Source organism: Lissotriton helveticus, chromosome 7 (genome assembly GCF_964261635.1).
Source record: "Lissotriton helveticus chromosome 7, aLisHel1.1, whole genome shotgun sequence".
NCBI classification, from domain to species: Eukaryota; Metazoa; Chordata; class Amphibia; order Caudata; family Salamandridae; genus Lissotriton; species Lissotriton helveticus.
The window spans coordinates 496634715-496653977 of record NC_136068.1 but is presented as its reverse complement, the minus strand read 5'-3'; the positions used below and the strand labels follow the sequence as shown (position 1 = coordinate 496653977).

Sequence of the window (19263 nt, the reverse complement as noted above, 5' to 3'; positions counted from 1 at the left end):
GGGGCGCTGACCGGAGGAAGGAGTTAATTTGAGAAACCGAGGAGACCGCAAGATGGAGGCTCCAGGAAGGGGTAGGGGGCCTTTGGTTGGTGGCTGCTGGCAGGCAGGCCACAGGGCTGTGGGAGCAAAGCTCCTGGTCTCTTACTCAGGGCAAGTGGAGAAGTCGAACAGGGTAGTTGGTGCACCCTCAGCGGCACTGGGTCAGTCGGGTGCAGTGGGCTTTTGGGCCGTCGTGCGCCCAATGGATTTCAATGGGAACGCTGCATGACGAACAAAGGCTGCAAACTCGGGGGCCGTGATTCTTCAGGTGCAACCACCACTTCGAGAGGTAAGTTGGGAAGTTGTAGGTTGGGTAGACACCCAGGAGTTGGGCACAGGGACCCATGGGGCGCCAGGGGAAGGGGTGTCTTTAAATGTAACCCCCAAATAAGTGAAAACTGCTGTCTGATCAAGAGTGACCCAACCCATTTTGACCCTTGCTTTAAACTGGTCTAGTTCCTCGCAGTACCATAAATTTGGTCTTCCCTACATTGACTTCCAAGTCATGTTCGCGGCAGAAGAGCTCAAAGCGAGACAGTGCAAGCTGTAGCCCCTGTCTCGTCTTAGAAATTAAGAGCGTATCGTCCGCGAACATGAGGAGAGGGACTTTCAAGCCAGCCAGGGTGGGTGCATCAGTCGGATGGTTAGAAAAGTACTTCGTTACCCCATTAATGAACAATGAAAACAGGGTAGGGGCTAGCACACACCCTTGCCTAACCCCTTTTGAAACTTCAAATCTGACGGTCACGTTCCCCGGTTTACCCCAACGGACTTTTGCATGCGTGTTCTCATGCATGTTAATGAGAAGCACCACCAGTTCTTTAGGCATGCCTAACCCCAATAAGACTTCCCACAGCTTGATCCTTGGGACTAAATCAAATGTGGACCGCAGGTCCACAAAGGCCGCAAAGAGCATGCCACCCCCGAGCAGAACCTCTTTCCAATACAGGAGCATAACCCTAAATGCTTGATCGAGTGTACTAATATGTGACCGAAAACCCGCCTGAAGTGGGGTTAATATATCAAAATCGGCCATCCAGCCCTGAATACGTCCCAAAAGTAGACGGGCCATGATTTTTTAGACTGCATCAATAAGGCTAATCGGGCGATAATTGGCCAGGGCAGAGCTATCGCCCTTCTTATAAATAGGCAATATCTCTGCCCTTAGCCAAGAATCAGGAACCGATGCTCCACTGGCGAGGGCGTTCGCTAACATTGTCAAATAAGGGACCCAAAGATCTTGTTAATACATATATATATATATATATATAAACGTTATATTAATTAAAAAATTACAATATTTTTACCGTAGGATAGCGGAAAGGGTAAAAATTACTATTACCACTCCAGAGAGTGCAACAGTAGGGAAAGCGTTGGATAGCGTAGAGGTAAAAATTACTATTCCCACTCCAGAGACTGCAACAGTAGGGAAAGTGTTGGATAGCGTAGGGGTAAAAATTACTATTCCAACTCCAGAGAGTGCAACAGTAGGGAAAGCGTTGGATAGCGTAGGGATAAAAATTACTATTCCAACTCCAGAGAGTGCAACAGTAGAGAAAGCGCTGGATAGCGTAGGGGTAAAAATTACTATCCCCACTCCAGAGAGTGCAACAGTAGGGAAAGCGTTGGATAGCGTAGAGGTAAAAATTACTATTCCCACTCCAGAGAGTGCAACAGTAGGGACAGCGTTGGATAGCGTAGGGGTAAAAATTACTATTTCAACTCCAGAGAGTGCAACAGTAGGGAAAGTGCTGGATAGCGTAGGGGTAAAACTTACTATTCCCACTCCAGAGAGTGCAACAGTAGGGAAAGCGTTGGATAGCGTAGGGGTAAAAATTACTATTCCCACTCCAGAGAGTGCAACGGCAGGGAAAACGTTGGATAGCGTAGGGGTAAAATTACTATTCCCACTCCAGAGAGTGCAACAGTAGGGAAAGCGTTGGATAGCGTAGGGGTAAAAATTACTATTTCAACTCCAGAGAGTGCAACAGTAGGGAAAGTGCTGGATAGCGTAGGGGTAAAAATTACTATTCCCACTCCAGAGAGTGCAACAGTAGGGAAAGCGAGCGTTGGATAGCGTAGGAGTAAAAATTACTATTCCCACTCCAGTGAGTGCAACAGTAGGGAAAGTATTGGATAGCAGGAGGGTAAAAATTACTATTCCCACTCCAGTGAGTGCAACAGTAGGGAAAGTAAATACTTCATATATAAATAAAAATAAAATAAATATTAATGCCAATTACAAATTAATTAAAATACTTAACACTTTTATATAATATATTAATTAATCAATAAAAAATACAAATAAAAATGAATTAATAAAAATATTTACCTACTAATACAAATTATTTCCCAATTAACAATACATTAATTAACAATTAAACATTTATTTATTTGATAAAATAAAAAAAAGAATTTAAAAATAGAATTACTTACAATTAAATTACTCCCCACCCTATTCCCCTATAAACTCACAACCCACTACAGAAACTAAATTAATAAAATTAACATAATTATCAATTAATACATTAATTAACATTAATTACCCATTATATTTTAATTAATTACCAATAATTAATTCAAAATAAATAAATTAACATATTTAATTATTTATAATTAAATACCTTCCCACCCTATTCCCCTACAAACCCACAACGCGCTACAGAAATTAAATTACTAAAATTAACATATTTATCAATTAATCTATTAATTTAAATTAATTACCAATTACATTTTAATTAATTACCAATTAATAATTAATTAACAAATAATTCAAAATAAATATCAATAAATAAATTAACATATTTAATTAATTATAATTAAATTACTTCCCACCCTATTCCCCTATAAACCCACAACCCGCTACAGAAAATAAATTACTAAAATTAACATAATTATCAATTAATCAATTAATTCAAAATAATTACCAATTATATTTTAATTAATTACCAATTAATAATTAATTAACAATTAATTCAAAATAAATACCAATAAATAAATTAAGATATTTAATTATTTATAATTAAATTAACTCCCACCCTATTCCCCTATAAACCCACAACCCGCTACAGAATTATATCACGCAAAAATTAAATACCATAAAAATAATTAATTAATATAAATAATTAAATAAATATACACTTTTCAAACATATACTAACATAAAAAACACTTTAAAAATTGATATTAACTTACCTCAAATTTGATATTTTTGTAGTCTATATTCTGTCCATTCTATATTTTGTAATCTATATTCTGTCCATTCGCTATTATGTCCATTCTATATTTTTTAACTCGATATTAATGCTATCCTATTCAATATTTTTGTAGTCATATTCTGTCCTGTCGATATTGTGTCCATTCTATATTTTTTAATCGATGTTAATGCAAATCGATATTAAAAACTCGATATTTTGACTGTATACCGCACCCAGACATGCAGCCTGCCAAGGCAGTGTGTATGTGTGTGTGTCAGGGCACAGGGGATCTAAGGGTGGAACAATAAGTGCTGCAGCCCTTAGGGGCCTTCTCTGGTCACAGTGCCCTGGATATCTAGGGTACCATTTACTAGGGGCTGACATGTAGCCAGAGATGCTAATTGGGTTTAGGCTTCAATGCAGTTTTAGGGGGGGAACACATGCCCCCGGGTACCTGACTGGCAGGAGTCCAGGGCACACTCAGTCAAAGCACATCAGCAATTCAGCAAAAAGTGGGGGCATACCATGCAAGAAAGAGCGCACTTCCTCACACACATCAAACAGTAAACGGAGGATGTGTAACCAAACAAAGCACCCAAAAACTGTTAAAATCGAAACAGAATAGAAACATAGAACAAACAAAAAAACACAAATTGCTGTGCAAAATGTAATAATAATTTTTATAAAAGAACCCACAAGATGACAACTGTACGGAAATACACAGCTATGAACCAGGATCCAAAACAGAAGCCAAACAATGAAGGGGTGGTGTTACAGCAAACATATTAAGACAGACATAATAGCACTCCAGCTTCATAATGAAGCAAACAGCTAAAAGGTGAACAAAGAGTTAGGCAAAATAAAAAATAAAGTAGGAAAGACAAGTGAATATACCCAGTATAATATAAAGTTAAAAAGCAGAACTCAATTTAAAAAGGACTTACCAACACAAGGCAACATCAAAAAGGGATGATCAAAACACAAATTTCCCTGGGATGTGAAGACAGATTGACAACATTCAAGTAACCACGTACATTCCATAGAGGACTTGACCTAAAGAAAAACCAAGGCAAACACCAGATAAGCAAACAATTCAAATCCTGAACATTTATCAATACTCAAACAAATATAAATCACAAGACAATATGTACTTCCATGAAATGCATTGCCAAATTTGTTCAAGAAACAGAGCTCCTTTCTGTCTCCATTTCTTCAGCTTTATGCTGGTTAATGAATTCTTTACTTTGTTGGGTTCTTCAAAAATAATAGTTCTGTCCTTGTAACTTACTTTGAACTAACAGGGATGAATCAAGCCGAATGTGACATTCATTGCCCTTAACATAGGATGAAGATCAAGGATCTCAGTGCTTCTGATTGCATTTTAAAATTGCCATTAGATCCATAAACTGAAGTAAGGGCATTACTATAGCTCTCAGTTAAGTGCCGAGTGAAGAGTCAGAAGGCCTTGGTCCTATATGATGAGCTCTTTGAACATTGACTGATATTTAGACCAAACAGGTTAGGGAATGTTGGCATGAGAAAGGCAGTGGCATATGAGCTATTTGGGGCAGACGATTCTGTCACATAGAATGTGTGCACTGTTTTCCAGAACATTAACGTTTCATTCTTTCTTATATCTCTGTAATCATTCCTTGAGACATTTCTTCATGCTTCAAATAAAGATTTGTTGATATTTCATGTCCAGTTGCAATCATTTTCCATTAAACATGAATTTTATCATTATTTTGTGCTTTATCAATTGCCTTTCATTTTACCCAATGCATTTCGGGTCTAAATGTTGACCCTCATCAGGGGTCTGTAAGGAGAGAAACGGAAACTTAATGAGCTAGTCTTGGATTAATAATTACATCATTATATCCAACATTGATCTTAACTACTAAAAAATACATATGATAGTATCTATACACTATGCCAATCATACATTAATACACTGTACAGCTGCTGTCAAGTATCATCTTGTGTAAAATTCAATGTGCTCACTCGTGTGTTGTCATTCGCTAATTATATGAATGCTGCCTTTTGTGTGTATTCAAGATCTGAAATAGTGGAGGTACATGTATGCGTGTCACGTTATATACAGAAGGTAAAGTCAGAGATAAAAATTAAGCATGGGAATGTTATACGGACGGTTTAACCAGAAGGTACAATCTGTAAACGTGAACAAACAGAGGAGTCTGAAGCTTAATTAGCAGTGATAAAAAGGATACGTTTAAAAAAGAGTAACAGAATTTACTTCGAATGGAAGACGCTGCAATCTAATGAAAGACGCTGCAATGAGTTCCTGGATTCATCACTGTGATGTTCACGTGACATCATTTGGCAAATAGTGGCCATTTTATTGCGTGTGGAGTACGCTAATTAGGTAGCCTGTCTGTGATGGGTTGAGCTTTGGTCACGTGATCGCGATGTTCAAGCGATAGGTTTCTGAAGATAATATTGTGATTGAACGAGTGAGTTATCAATGTCCATTAGAATAAAATAATTAAAAAGCTGACAATAAAAGGCAGTGGCATCACATGTTTTTGCGTCTTCAAGGATGCCATCAAACCACAAATTATTTCTTCTAATTCTATTTCAAAATCTTCTGAGTGCCTTGAGTGAATCAACCTCTCTTGTCATGAACTTAAATTTTTCAATAGCATCCTTAACATTACTGATTTTTGTTTCATGTCTGCTGTCAATGCCAGACCATTGACTACTATCTTAATGGTTTGCAAGTTCTGATCTCTTCAAGCCAGTCCTCCAGTTAAGTAGAGTTTGTAATTTGGTAGACAAGGCTACATCTTTTTGTTGCCTTGTGCGTAGATGAATTACTGCATTTTTGGGGGGAATGACTCCTGTTGCGATATTTGAACCTTGCCTAGTTGATACCGTATTGTTGCTGCCCTTTTGTCAGTACTGGACGCAAACATACTGGTACCAAGCTTAGATTTTTAAATTATTTATTGCATATTTAAAGTTAACAAGTATAAGACACATCACTGTACACAGATTATAGTATCAAGTGCACTACAACCACAGGAAGTCATACACAATGTCATCCATCCTATTGTACATTGGTTAGGGACATGATGTCTCTTACTTCACCACAAAATTCGACCAAATAGTTTCAATCAAGGGCCAGGCCCTCTTCCCGAATGTCCCGGTTTACACTCTCTGCTAGACTCAAATCTAGAGCTTAATCAAAGGTCCCCATATGTCCCTTGGCCAGGATCTAATAGGCAGCTCCTCTGCATATTTGTTTAATCGTTCATTACAATATGTTAGGTCTTTCAACCATTGCGCCTCCGATGGGCTCTTGCCCCTTCCCCAGCACATTGCAACTGACAACTGACCCTTTTGACATGAGCAACGCCACTGCCAAAACCTTCGTACAGTTTTTTTCCCAGTCTCAAAAAGCATATTTGTGGGGATCAATTGATATTGTTCTAGGTGATATTTGTTAATATGTCCACAACTTTCTGCCCGAAGCCCTAAATCTGGGGCCATTCCCATAGTCTTGAGGGCACCTAGCACATTTAGCATTGTGCCTCAGCCCATGGCTATGAAGCCTGTAAGTCATGTTTTATAGCTGGTGTAGAAATTTGAAGGGGATAATACTCAGCCTATGGTTAGATGTCAATCTGTATTTTTGCATACAGTCATGTAGCAGGGATTCTGTTCTCCCACAGAACTGTGCACAGAGGATTGGAACCTCGGTGAATTAGGGTGACCCAAAACTCACCTCAGTACCCAACAAACCCCTTACCGAGCTAGCTACAGTGTCTCATTGGTCATAGCAAAATCCCAATGTTTAGACAAACCAGAACATGAACTTACAGTACCTCAGGTTACGTGGAACACATGAGCACTCTTTCGTTATACAATCATTTCAAACCAGAACGTGGAGTAAATGAGGACATGTGCACATTTTAAATATTTATTTACTAATGCCGTTTTCTCAGACGCAGTATCTTAGATAATACAAGGAAACATATTATCAGAAGCAAAGTTATCAGCATAGTTACTAGTCCATAGAAAGCAAATGGTGACAGCATGTTAACATGCTGTAAATGAATAAGGGTTAACAACACTTATTTCTCACCCTCCCTAACTCACATATTATATTAATAGCTAAGAAGGTCTCTTTGGGTTGAATTAGGGCGGGCCCATACCTCAGTGTCCTAGAATGAAGAGATCACATCAGCATACACCAGCTCTCTCTGCATGCGAACAGCATCAAGTGTGTATTTGTGCTCTGAGCATTGCATTATATAAAAACCTGCCTAAAGCCAGAATTTGGCAGGAGCTACACTTATGTTATGTCTATGTAAGTGTGGAGATCAGTTCTCACAACAATCTGTATCTTGTTATCCTTGTCTTTTCAGCACTCACTGTACAGACATTATTTATTAAGCAACGTTGATTTGAAGGCAATAACATGTTATTCTCAAGCAAACAACTAGGGTGAAAGCTATATCAACAATTATGTAACGTGTGCAGAAGCAGCAAAAAGGAAAATGGCGTTGAAACATTAAATGAGCCTACGCTAACTTAACACAGTATTCAGATTATCAGTAGCAATATGACACCCCCCCATGATCCGAGTACGGACAAGATAAGATAACAGAAGTGCCATCTCATGAGAGCAGAGTTCAACAACATATGAGCTTGTAAAAAAATTAGCAGTATAGCAAAAAAAAATTCAAAACAGCCAAAAAGATATACTGGCTCAAGTCAATAGGTATGGGTAGGAAAAAACGTGACACAATATTTCAAAATAATGTTAATGAAATGCTAGTTATCAGCATGCCATGCCTGGTAGGAAGTTCTAAAAGTGTCTAGACATGACTGTGTATGCAAAATAAGCAGCAACAGCCTCCAACATGAAATCACCGTCTTCATCCGAAAACAGTTCAGCCATCCAATTTAAGAGTGGAAAGGAACATACGTGTTCTTCCAGCACCGGAGCCTCTATCACCATCAGAGGACAACTCGGTGGGTTTTCAAGAAAGCTCAGTACCAAGAAATCCTGCGCTGCTGCGAGTACGTTCCAGGGACCCATTAGTCCATGCATCGCTGCTAAGGCCATAATCCTTTCGCCAGGACAAACCAACTCGTGAGTAGTGATTGGACTCATCAGCTGATTAAAATCGACGTCAGGAGAAACCGGTCCGCAGAGACACAAATCAATGGCCCAATCAAAATCACATGTCAGGCAGTGGAAGACAGGCTGGACACATGCGAAATAGGAGAATCGAAACGATAATCCATATGCCGTGCTCAAAATCGCCAGCGGCAGTGTGCCATAATATTCAAGCATCCGGTTGCGGAACAGCGTCAGAAGTGGCTGGGCGGCGCCTTGCACAGGAAGGGCATCCATATTTAAAGAAACAGAAAACAACTAGAGCGCTTGCCGCTAATGCCAGTAACACCGGGAAACCACCAAACAAAGTTGAAAAAATGGAATGAAAGAAAGCAGGAATGACTCCAAAAATCTTTTCAAAGGAAGTCACGAGACCGCTGCTAACTGTCTTAAAAAAATGCACCAGGCCCGTTGTGGAGGACGCATTAAAGATAGTACGAACCATCTCGCCGAAATGTAAAGGCAAATCAGTATTTAAAAGGGCCTGAACCTCTGTACGGGTGTTGGCTATGTGAAGAACGAAAGTTTCACGAGCCGAACTCAAGGCCACTTCTTTCTGGGACAAAAGAGCCCTTATTCTGCTCATGCCGCTGAACTCAGCTCTCAAGGTTGGGATGAGCGGCCAGATGGAGGCCTCCCTGTGTTCATGTGTGGGTGGGTACAGAACATTTCTGCAGCAAATTACACGTTCAGTTACGGTTACTATATAAGGAACACCTTTTATTAACCCACAACACTCTTCATTATTTAAAAGCAAATAACTACCATTTCCTAATAAGGTAAACGTGGGGATGATAGCAGGCACCGGTGTGCCCTTCAATACACAAGCCAAATTTGGGCGGTGTTGGTTACATGAACCGTGTAATTGTATGTGCCTACACATTAATGAATGATCTGGTGTCTCAGTACACTCCTCCCCATTTAGATAAACCTCCTGATCATCTTTTAAACATCTGTAGGTGTATGGAAGCGACCAGACTTCGTGAAGGAAACCACTACCTAATGGTTCATAACGACCTATGGGAACATATCGCATACAATTTGTGAATTTATATAAAGCAAAAGGCAGCGTTATTAAACCGTGGATAAGCCACGTTGCAGCAGTGGCCTCTGCCACAGAAAAAGGCAAAGACTCTAACCTTTCAATATGTAACATAGAAAAAGAAGCATCACGCATTGAAAGCAAGCGTTGCTTGTCAGTTAAATTAAACGGGGCAAACAGAGATGAAACGTTCATGTACGTCCAGGGCACCTTACCATTTTTCAGAGTTTGAAGGGTCCATGCAAATTGCATGACTGAACGCAACTGATTCTGGCCATGGTATAATACAGACACTTCATCATGCACAATATCCACAACGGAGGACACAATATTCTCTAATGTATAAATTCGGGAGGAAAGCATGTTAATGCTATTATCAACTACTGCAAGCACTTTCTCAAGATTGGCTTGATCAATAGCTCTAAGGCGTGTAGCAGCCTCAACCTGTGATGTTTTCCAAATTTCATTGTAAATAGCATATATCCACCTTTTTGACCTACCACTAGCCGGGCCTTTAATGAAATTATTTAAATCCACATCTGCATTCAGTTTAGAAAGGTGACTTTTAACTGCAGGTAAAGTAGAATGTTTCAGCCAATTCTGACACAACTTGCCTACAGAATAAGTTGTGACAGTGTGTACCATGTCAAAACGGGGATCCGATCTGACCATTGTAAAACCGTCAGATAAACCCAAAAATCGGTGTTGGCAAGAATCAGCACTACGGTGCCAAAGCAGCCAACTTTTTGGATCCAAGCTGGAAATGTTAAAGGAAGAATTAAGGAATAGGGCCTGTAATTCACTAATGGACAAACGAGTAAAATTACTCCAGCCATCATATTCCTTCAAATCTGGGATTGTAGGGGTATTTAATTTTTTAGAAGTAGCCAATCCGAAGCATGTGGTCTGGGAAATAGTTTCATTTAAAAGCAACATATGATTCGGGATGAGACATGCATGGTGCAAAGCCTCAGTGCCTTGTACCTGCCAGGCTCTTGAACCCCAAACAGATTTAAGCTCTATTGTTTCCTTCCATAATTCGTAGCCTCCAGTAACTAACTGATCAAGGAAGGACTTCGAATACAACAATTTAGTATCGGTAAGTCTAACCTTGGACATTGGCCCCTTTGTAACTTTAAAATAAAAGGACTTGGGACTTGACTGGTTAAAGTCAGTGAAATAAGTATACTTCCTCAGAAACGTTTCAGAACTGCCTTGTGCAGGAGCTGGGCAATGTTCCCACTGTGTAAAGTTAACAGTATCCCTCCGGGAAGATGTTTTGTGTACGAAGTGATTGCCAAAATGTTGGTAGCAAAACAAATCACCATTATTAGCAGATTCTAAATATAAATCCTCAGCATCAAAGGCAGCATAGTATTTCAAATCAGAAAAAAAACTTTCAACTGCATGAACATCCCAGTCATCAGAACGAATGTTATGTTTTACTACATCCCCCATATTCACTCTAAGGACATTAGGGACATTAACGACTTCCGTAGGGCCATGAATTTGAAATCTAACCACATCCCACACAATTCCATCAAGGACTGGCCAAGCAGTGATGTTAACCAAAGTCAAGTCTCTTTTCAATCTGTGCGCAGAATGTGAGGAGGAAAGTGGGGCCAAAGTTCCATTAAGATGTGTAATGCATGTTCTTTCCTCGACATAGTGTCCATTGATGAGTCGAAAAAAATAAAACACAAAACCAATTGACATAAAACGGTAAACTGAAAAAAGAATCAGCCAAATGTATGTCCATGGGGGAATCAAAAAATGTTTTTTAAATAATGTGGCATAAACAGCAAATTGTGATGGTTTCTTCGAGGCAAGGGAAACAGAGTCAAACGAAAATCTCGATTCAGTGGCCAAACGGGCTTGTAGGTCAGGCATCGATAAGTCAGTGGGATAAGTGTAGTCGATATCATCACGGTCGGTGCCAGGCAAAGTATTTAATAAAGGACTGGAAAGTGCAGGTAATTCGATGGCCACATCAGGTTCAGCATTAGAAGTAGTAACCAACCCAGAATTTCTCACCATAGACGGACAGGATACTGCTGGAGTCATACTAAGAAGAATCGGCCATTCTGTGTACCTTGACATTGTCAATGGAGATAAACCTGTTTTCTTTACGACCTGGAAGAGGGGGTAAAATGACCGTTCTTGTATCCTTCACGCCAAGTACAGGGACCGGAGCTTGATAGGAAGGACCAAATTCTTTTTTGTTGTCGATCTTCTCTCGAACCAGTTCTCCGACTTGGGGTAGCCAGCCAACTACCGGGATCTGCAGTGCAACATCCGAAGTGGAGGGCAAATGTTCCTTTGCAAGACTGTCTCTGGTCTTTTGTAGATTCTGTAAAACATTGCAATGTTCATCTGCGTCAAAATAAGTGGCGCGAACCACACAGTCTAGACCGTCAAGGTCAGGGACGTACATCTTGATGCCAAAGAGCATTTCGTATGGGGTCCGCCCACCCAGAGACCTTCTAGGGAGATTATTTAGAGCACGCTGCACGCCATTGAGGTGGGTCAGCCAGTTTCTACCAGTGCCTATAACCCGGGCTGTCAAAGATTGCTTTAAGTCGCGGTTCATCCGTTCCACTACACTATTACCCTCAGGTCTGTAGGGAGACGAAAACTTGACCTGGACCCCCATCAAAGCCATGGCATCCCTGTACGCCTTAGAGGCGAAAGCAGGACCCTGATCCGAATGGAAGGTACCACAGGCAAAAATTCCCACAAAGACACGCAAATCTCTGATGACAGTCCGCGAATCAGCGCTGCGATGGGGCCATACCCATACAAAGCGTGTGCATGAATCAACTGCAACTAAGATGTACTTATACGCAGTATCAGAGGAAAAAGGACCGCAGTGATCTAAATAAACACAACCAAGTGGCTTATTCGATATGTACAACTGTGTCTGTGGCGGACGCGCAGCAGTTGAAGGCTTAATCTGCTGGCAAATGTCACATTGAAGGACATATTCGCGCGTCTGTTTGTACAGTCCCCGCCACCAGAAACGTTGTTGTAATTGAGTTACAGTGGCCCAGACGCCTGCATGCGCAGACGCCACGCCTTCATGAGCCGCTGTAATCAAGGCAGACCTGCGGTCCGAGTTGGGAATCAAACGTTCTCCAACTTCTGGTATTGTCACAAAAGGAACCTTTTCGGGATTTAAGTGGTATTTGTACTTCGAAGGGAATCCCGCAGGATGTTTACTTCCCTTCTCAGTGGCAGCAACTGCCGCCAAGATATCATTATCAATCTTACTTTTGGACCGTGTAACTGCTGCAACTAAATATGTAGACACCGCCAATTTCGCCGCTTCATCAGCGAGCGAGTTACCGACAGCGTGGACTCCCACACGCTGGTGGCCGAGAGTATGAATTACAAAAACAAGCGGCAATTGAGCCTTAAGCTCTGCCACTCGAACCCAGATCATCTTGTGTTTTATTGTGCTACCCTTGGAATCACGAAAATAATTTTGAATCCAAAAGAACAAGTTTTCATTGTAAGATTGCACACAGTAGTAAGAATCACTTACAATAAGAGTTGTCACACATGGATCTGCGTACTCCAACGCTAGTAAAAGAGCACGAAGCTCTGCCAATTGTGCGGTGCAGTCTCCTAGAGTCTGCGATTGTACCACCATGGACTTGAACTCATCGTTCACCATGGCACCGACCACAATGGCGCACGCGGAAACGTAGGCGTGTTTAGAGCCATGCGCAACCTGCGCCGAACCATCAGTGTATATGATGCAATGGAAGGCCTCCAAAGGTCGCATTGCTAGAGGAGCAGGGTGAACGAATTAATACTGCAAGTACTCCTGTGACCGTAATGAGGCGTCAAAAATAAACGTGACATCCGTGGATGTCAAGGAAGCAGCCCATTGAATCCACCGAGGGTGCAAAGCTTTTGAATTAGGTACACTTGCTTTTGTAACTGCCTCCAAGTGAGGACATGGTGTAACAACCAACATGCGTTTTCCCTGTGACAGCGCACGTTCTTTAAGAATCACCATCTGCACAGCTGTTAAAACCTTTTCCACAGTGGAAAATCGCACTTCAGCCGAAGTGTACAAGTGTGACTTGTAAGCAATAGGTACCGTGTCACCTTCATTAAAAGTCAGGTACGTGAAACCCACCGTCCCAGGCAAAATCCTTATCACCAGGTTAGTGTGGTTATCACGAGTCAACAGAAACTTAGAAGCTAGCAGATCAGCCTGCAAAGATTGCAAAATGGCTGAGTGCTCAGGCAGCCAGCATGATTTTGAGAAAGTTGGTTGTATCAAAGCATACAAAGGCTTGATATGCTGGGCATATTCCGGAATGTATGTCCTCCCGAAATTTAAAAAACCCAGCAAAGACTGTAATTTTTTCAGCGTAGTAGGAGCGCGCAACTGTGCGCATTTCTCCAAGCCAAACCTCTACCTTCACTGTTCATAGCCGAGGAACAACACTGTGTACTCTGCAATGTGCGATTTTGCAAAATTCAATTTGTAACCCATATCTGCAAAGTTACAAATAATAGAATTAACACGACACAGATGCTCCCAAATCTCGTCGTCAGTGAGATATATATCATCCACATATGAAAAAGCATCTGGGTCGATTCTCTCAAGAAGAGAGACTATGCGGGCGGTAAATATACCAGGACTATTCTTATAGCCCATCAGGAGACGCCGGAATTGTTTTTGCACTCCAGCGCTTGTAAAACTGGTCCATTGGGAGCTAAAGCTATCCAATCTGTGGGCATAAAAACCGTTGGAAATGTCAAGCGTTGTTTTAAAACGCTTACGCACTAGACTATCCACCAGGGCAGAGCCGTGAGTATTCTGTACTGCACAGTTACGGCAATGCGAGTTCAAATGCCGGTAATCCAATACCAAACGATATGATCCGTCAGGCTTGGTCACAGTAAAAAGAGGATTATTCATCGGTGACACACACGTTTCAATAACTCCCTGATATTCCAATTGTTCAAGGATTTCTGCGACGGAAGCTTTTGCTTCACGCCGAATGGGATATTGAGGTTGAGGCTGCGGCTGAGACTGCAATGGAATTTCGTGGCAAGGTGACAATTTATCCCAACCACATTGGGTACAGTACAGAGCCGGTGCGAGAGCCCGAGCCCACTCTTCTGCAAAATGCTGCGCATGCTCTTTCGAGACAGTGTTCGCGAAACTGGGGAGGATTACCTCCTCCCCTCGCGGCGCTGCGAGCACAAAAGGTGGGGGCCAGTCAGCCTCCGAAAGCAAAATATCATAAGTAGAAGAAAGATTTTCCCAAAATACCCCTTTGACGGTACGCTGTATGTCACCTTCAATCAACAGGACAATTTCATAAAGTCTTTCAGGGGGAGCAAGTCTTGTATCGGCTGTTTCTATTACAACGTAGACATCAGTCGCTGTCACCCTCAGTAGTGGACGCAGCGCCTCTCTCACTATGGTAATCTCCGCCGCGCTGTCCAGCAAGGTCAGAGCCCACGTCAGATTCCGAAGCCGCGTTCTCACTATCTGTGGCATATCGATGCGCTGTTAAGGCTGCGACTTTCTTTTTCGCAAACTGCGGTCGCTTTGGCGTAGAATCCTCCTGCTTCCCTGCGCCTTCTGTTTGGCGGGGCTGACCACGTCCTTGTTGGCCACCGCGTCCCCGTCCGCCTCCTCCTCCACCGGTCTTCGGGGCCGATGAGTCCTGAAAGGAACGAGGAGAGCGTTGATCAGAAACCTGAAATCGATCAGGCGATTTAATCATCGCGCGGTCGCGCAAATCATAAACTTTCTCTGTTGGCGCAGAAACTTGTGGCGCAGGATAAGAATCATGAGTCTGCTGTTGTTTCTTCCCCTGTTTCTGTTTTTGAGGCCAATTTTGTTTTTTGGACTTGTGTTGTACATCTGCCGCAGCAGACTGCACTTGTGGTTGTTTTTTCTCCTTGACAGCAAAATATTTCAGACCCTTACTAGTGCGGCCAATCGTTTTATATGCGGCCACCACTATCTTCGCTAACTGTCGGGGCTTATCGGCATCGGGTAGAGCAGCCAAAGCATTCGACACCTGAAAGTTCACAGCATCTCCTTTTATATTGGAGCGTATGAGATCGCTAACAATCTCAAAAGAACCACACAGGCGCATACCCAATTCAACCGCTGCTTCCAGTCCGTGATCATCCTGAACACGCTTAACGATCGTAGGCAGTACGGACATAGACGGGGTGCCGAAACACCTCGTATAAATGGCTGCAAAAGTCTTTCCCCAGCTTTCACAGTCAATTAGCTCAGGAGTTAAATCCTTAGGCAAAGTAATCGTCAACATTCTATGTTTATCAGCAGGAGTAGAATTCGGAAACACAGCCTCCAGTTGGTCAAATTTCTCGGCAAGCCAGAAAGGAAAGTCATCTTTATCATCGGGGCGTTTACCAAAAACCGAATTGACCATAACCGGATTGAGTCTTAAACCGCCATGTTCTGTTTGAACGGCCGGACCCCCCGGGGGACCTCCCGGGAGATGACGACCTATGTATTGCACTAATGCTCGAATCACAGCAATCGAGACAACGTGTAGTCTGCGAATATCCGCAAGGGGACAAGCGCCGTGATTCAGGTGCGGGGTGAACCCACCCAATGCAGGCCAATTTGTGCCTGGAATGGATAGTGGACCTAACCTCGCAGCGGACAAAGAGTGGGGTAGGGCGCCATCAAACCAAACGCGATGCTGCCAATGATCAATAGGTATTTCCAGTGCCCTGTACGGTGTATACTCAGCCGGTACAGGGGATGGTGTGTAGTGGAGGAACACACCAGAAATTGCGTCCACTTCCGGAAACGTTACCCACGAGTAAAACAGTTCGAAGGGGTACGCCGGATCAGCACACACCACCAAAATCACAGCCAAGCCTTCCAAAGGGACTTGGTAAGTCTGTAAATGGTTGCGCACCGCAATGCGACTATGTTGCGCAATGGCCACAGCCATGATATCACCGGAACTACGGAAAAACAAAGAAAACTTTGTAGCACAACTGGGTAGTAAGTCAAAGAAACCGTTTCAGATAGATTCAAGCTTGAAAAAGACCTATTTCAAAAAATAGGTAGGTTTCACCGACACCACCGTTTTCCGGAAACGATAGTGAAGGGGTTAAGGTTTGAACGATATACTACTCGAGTGCCATGATATAAGACCGCCCCACGTTGGGCGCCATGTAGCAGGGTTTCTGTTCTCCCACAGAACTGTGCACAGAGGATTGGAACCTCTGCGAATTAGGGTGACCCAAAACTCACCTCAGTACCCAACAAACCCCTTACCGAGCTAGCTACAGTGTCTCATTGGTCATAGCAAAATCCCAATGTTTAGACAAACCAGAACATGAACTTACAGTACCTCAGGTTACGTGGAACACATGAGCACTCTTTCGTTATACAATCATTTCAAACCAGAACGTGGAGTAAATGAGGACACGTGCACATTTGAAATATTTATTTACTAATGCCGTTTTCTCAGACGCAGTATCTTAGATAATACAAGGAAACATATTATCAGAAGCAAAGTTATCAGCATAGTTACTAGTCCATAGAAAGCAAATGGTGACAGCATGTTAACATGCTGTAAATGAATAAGGGTTAACAACACTTATTTCTCACCCTCCCTAACTCACATATTATATTAATAGCTAAGAAGGTCTCTTTGGGTTGAATTAGGGCGGGCCCATACCTCAGTGTCCTAGAATGAAGAGATCACATCAGCATACACCAGCTCTCTCTGCATGCGAACAGCATCAAGTGTGTATTTGTGCTCTGAGCATTGCATTATATAAAAACCCGCCTAAAGCCAGAATTTGGCAGGAGCTACACTTATGTTATGTCTATGTAAGTGCGGAGATCAGTTCTCACAACAATCTGTATCTTGTTATCCTTGTCTTTTCAGCACTCACTGTACAGACATTATTTATTAAGCAACGTTGATTTGAAGGCAATAACATGTTATTCTCAAGCAAACGACTAGGGTGAAAGCTATATCAACAATTATGTAACGTGTGCAGAAGCAGCAAAAAGGAAAATGGCGTTGAAACATTAAATGAGCCTACGCTAACTTAACACAGTATTCAGATTATCAGTAGCAATATGACAGTCAAATGTCCAGTCTGCATCAGACAATTGTGACTCCAATTTAATCTCCCGCTTAGCTCAATCCACTGGTATCATGAGTAGCGCTTCAGGTTGCATAGAATTATACAAGCGAGTAGTTCGTTTGTGTTTAGACGACGCCGTCAGTGGTAGTATCAGTGTTTTGAATTCTGTGGGTTTGGCTGGGTAGATGGGGAATGCACTCTTTATGGCCCATCGTATCCTATAAAGTGTAAAGACCATTAGCAGGGACTGTGTAACCTCTTTTGGTAATTTATTCAGAGTAAGGAACTGCACACCGGAGTACAGGTCGCCCAACCTTTTGAGCTGAGTCTGCATTAACAGACTTACAGCTTTTCCCTCTGAGGTAACAGAGATTTGGGTATAGTGTAGTAAGAATGATTCTGGGGAATACTTGACCAGGTGGGTCATTCTTGTAAGAAGCTGCTGAGATGCAGAAAGCGTAGAGCTGATTTTCTCTATTTTTTTCTTCGGAACTATTTGGCTATGAGCTGGGCCACTGGAATTATGCAGCAGGGGAGGGACAAATTACATGGCAGGGTTGAGTAAATTATGCATAAAGAAAAAGCCAAATATGTGGTGTAGAGGAATATTTTCTGATAGTATTACTTAATTATTTTTCAATTTTTACACTCGTTAACACTATCTGTGCATTTTTTGTACCTCATTAGTACCAGTTTAACACCATAGTGTAGCAATAAGCAACACAATTTTTATGTATTAGGCAATGTTTCTAAGAAGGCCGATGATATTATTCAAAAAGTATAAAAAGTCACAAAAAGTCTGAAATGTTTGGGTTCAACTTGTTGGTTTATTCTTTTGGTACTCCGAGCAAGGATTTTGGCAACACATGTTTTGTCTTCTCATAGACTTTTCAAAGGCGATTGCACGTAAGAAGTCAAGATGTTCCTAGGGTAAAAGTTCACGCAGCGATGTCTTAAAATGGTATCAAAAACGTAAAGTGCCCAGAGAGATCGTTTAGTAATTATATATGTATATCATCGTGGCGCCTCATATGCAGACGCACATCTAAGTATAAGACAGTCCCGTCCCCGGCGGTCCATAATAGGCTTCCTCTCCACAAGACATAAGTCTCTATTCATCCGTAATTGGTTTGCTGAAGTGCTCCACTCATGGGAGAACTCTGAGAAGCTCCTGCCCAAACGCTGAAATATCTAAAAGCCTGAACGCGCATCTGTGCTTCTCGCACCGAGTCTTGGTGCGGGAAGCACAGAAGCCCGTTATCAGGGAGCTCATCAGGGTTCTCCACCCTCGTCATCACCAGCAGTGCTTGGAGGCGTTCTTAATCACTGACGGGCTCCCGCAGCGTGGGACACTCCAGCGACCGCCAGGACCACACGGGGGAGAGAGAGACATTCACAGCGGGTCCACCGGACTCCAATCCCCAGGCTCCCTTGCTCCACCCTCGTCCTTGCCAGCAGCGCCTGGAGGTGCTCTTAATCACCGGCGGGCTCCCGTCGCCTGGGACACGCGCAGGCCAAGGACGGGCCGTCTGCACCAGTCAGAGCCCGAAAGAGGCTGGGCAGGGCCCCCCTCTGATATTCAGTCATCGGTCTCTGACTGCACCTTCCTGACTACAGGTACTGTTGCACACATTACCATCTCCTGATATTAGTACTTTTGTTGCATCGTAATATTGTGCGGAAGTTACTAATTGCTGAAAACTCGCAGTTCCAACA

The 19263-nt window shown here is 42.4% G+C and overlaps 1 pseudogene across 1 annotated transcript in view; it reads right to left on the bottom strand.

The window, feature by feature from the left end:
• LOC144768673 (interferon-induced very large GTPase 1-like) overlaps window positions 1-19263 on the bottom strand; it is a 222277-nt pseudogene that overhangs the window by 138343 nt on the left and 64671 nt on the right. The window contains exon 2 of the transcript XR_013598609.1: window positions 4180-4288. The product of XR_013598609.1 is annotated as an interferon-induced very large GTPase 1-like (transcript). The remainder of the gene's footprint in view (window positions 1-4179; window positions 4289-19263) is intronic.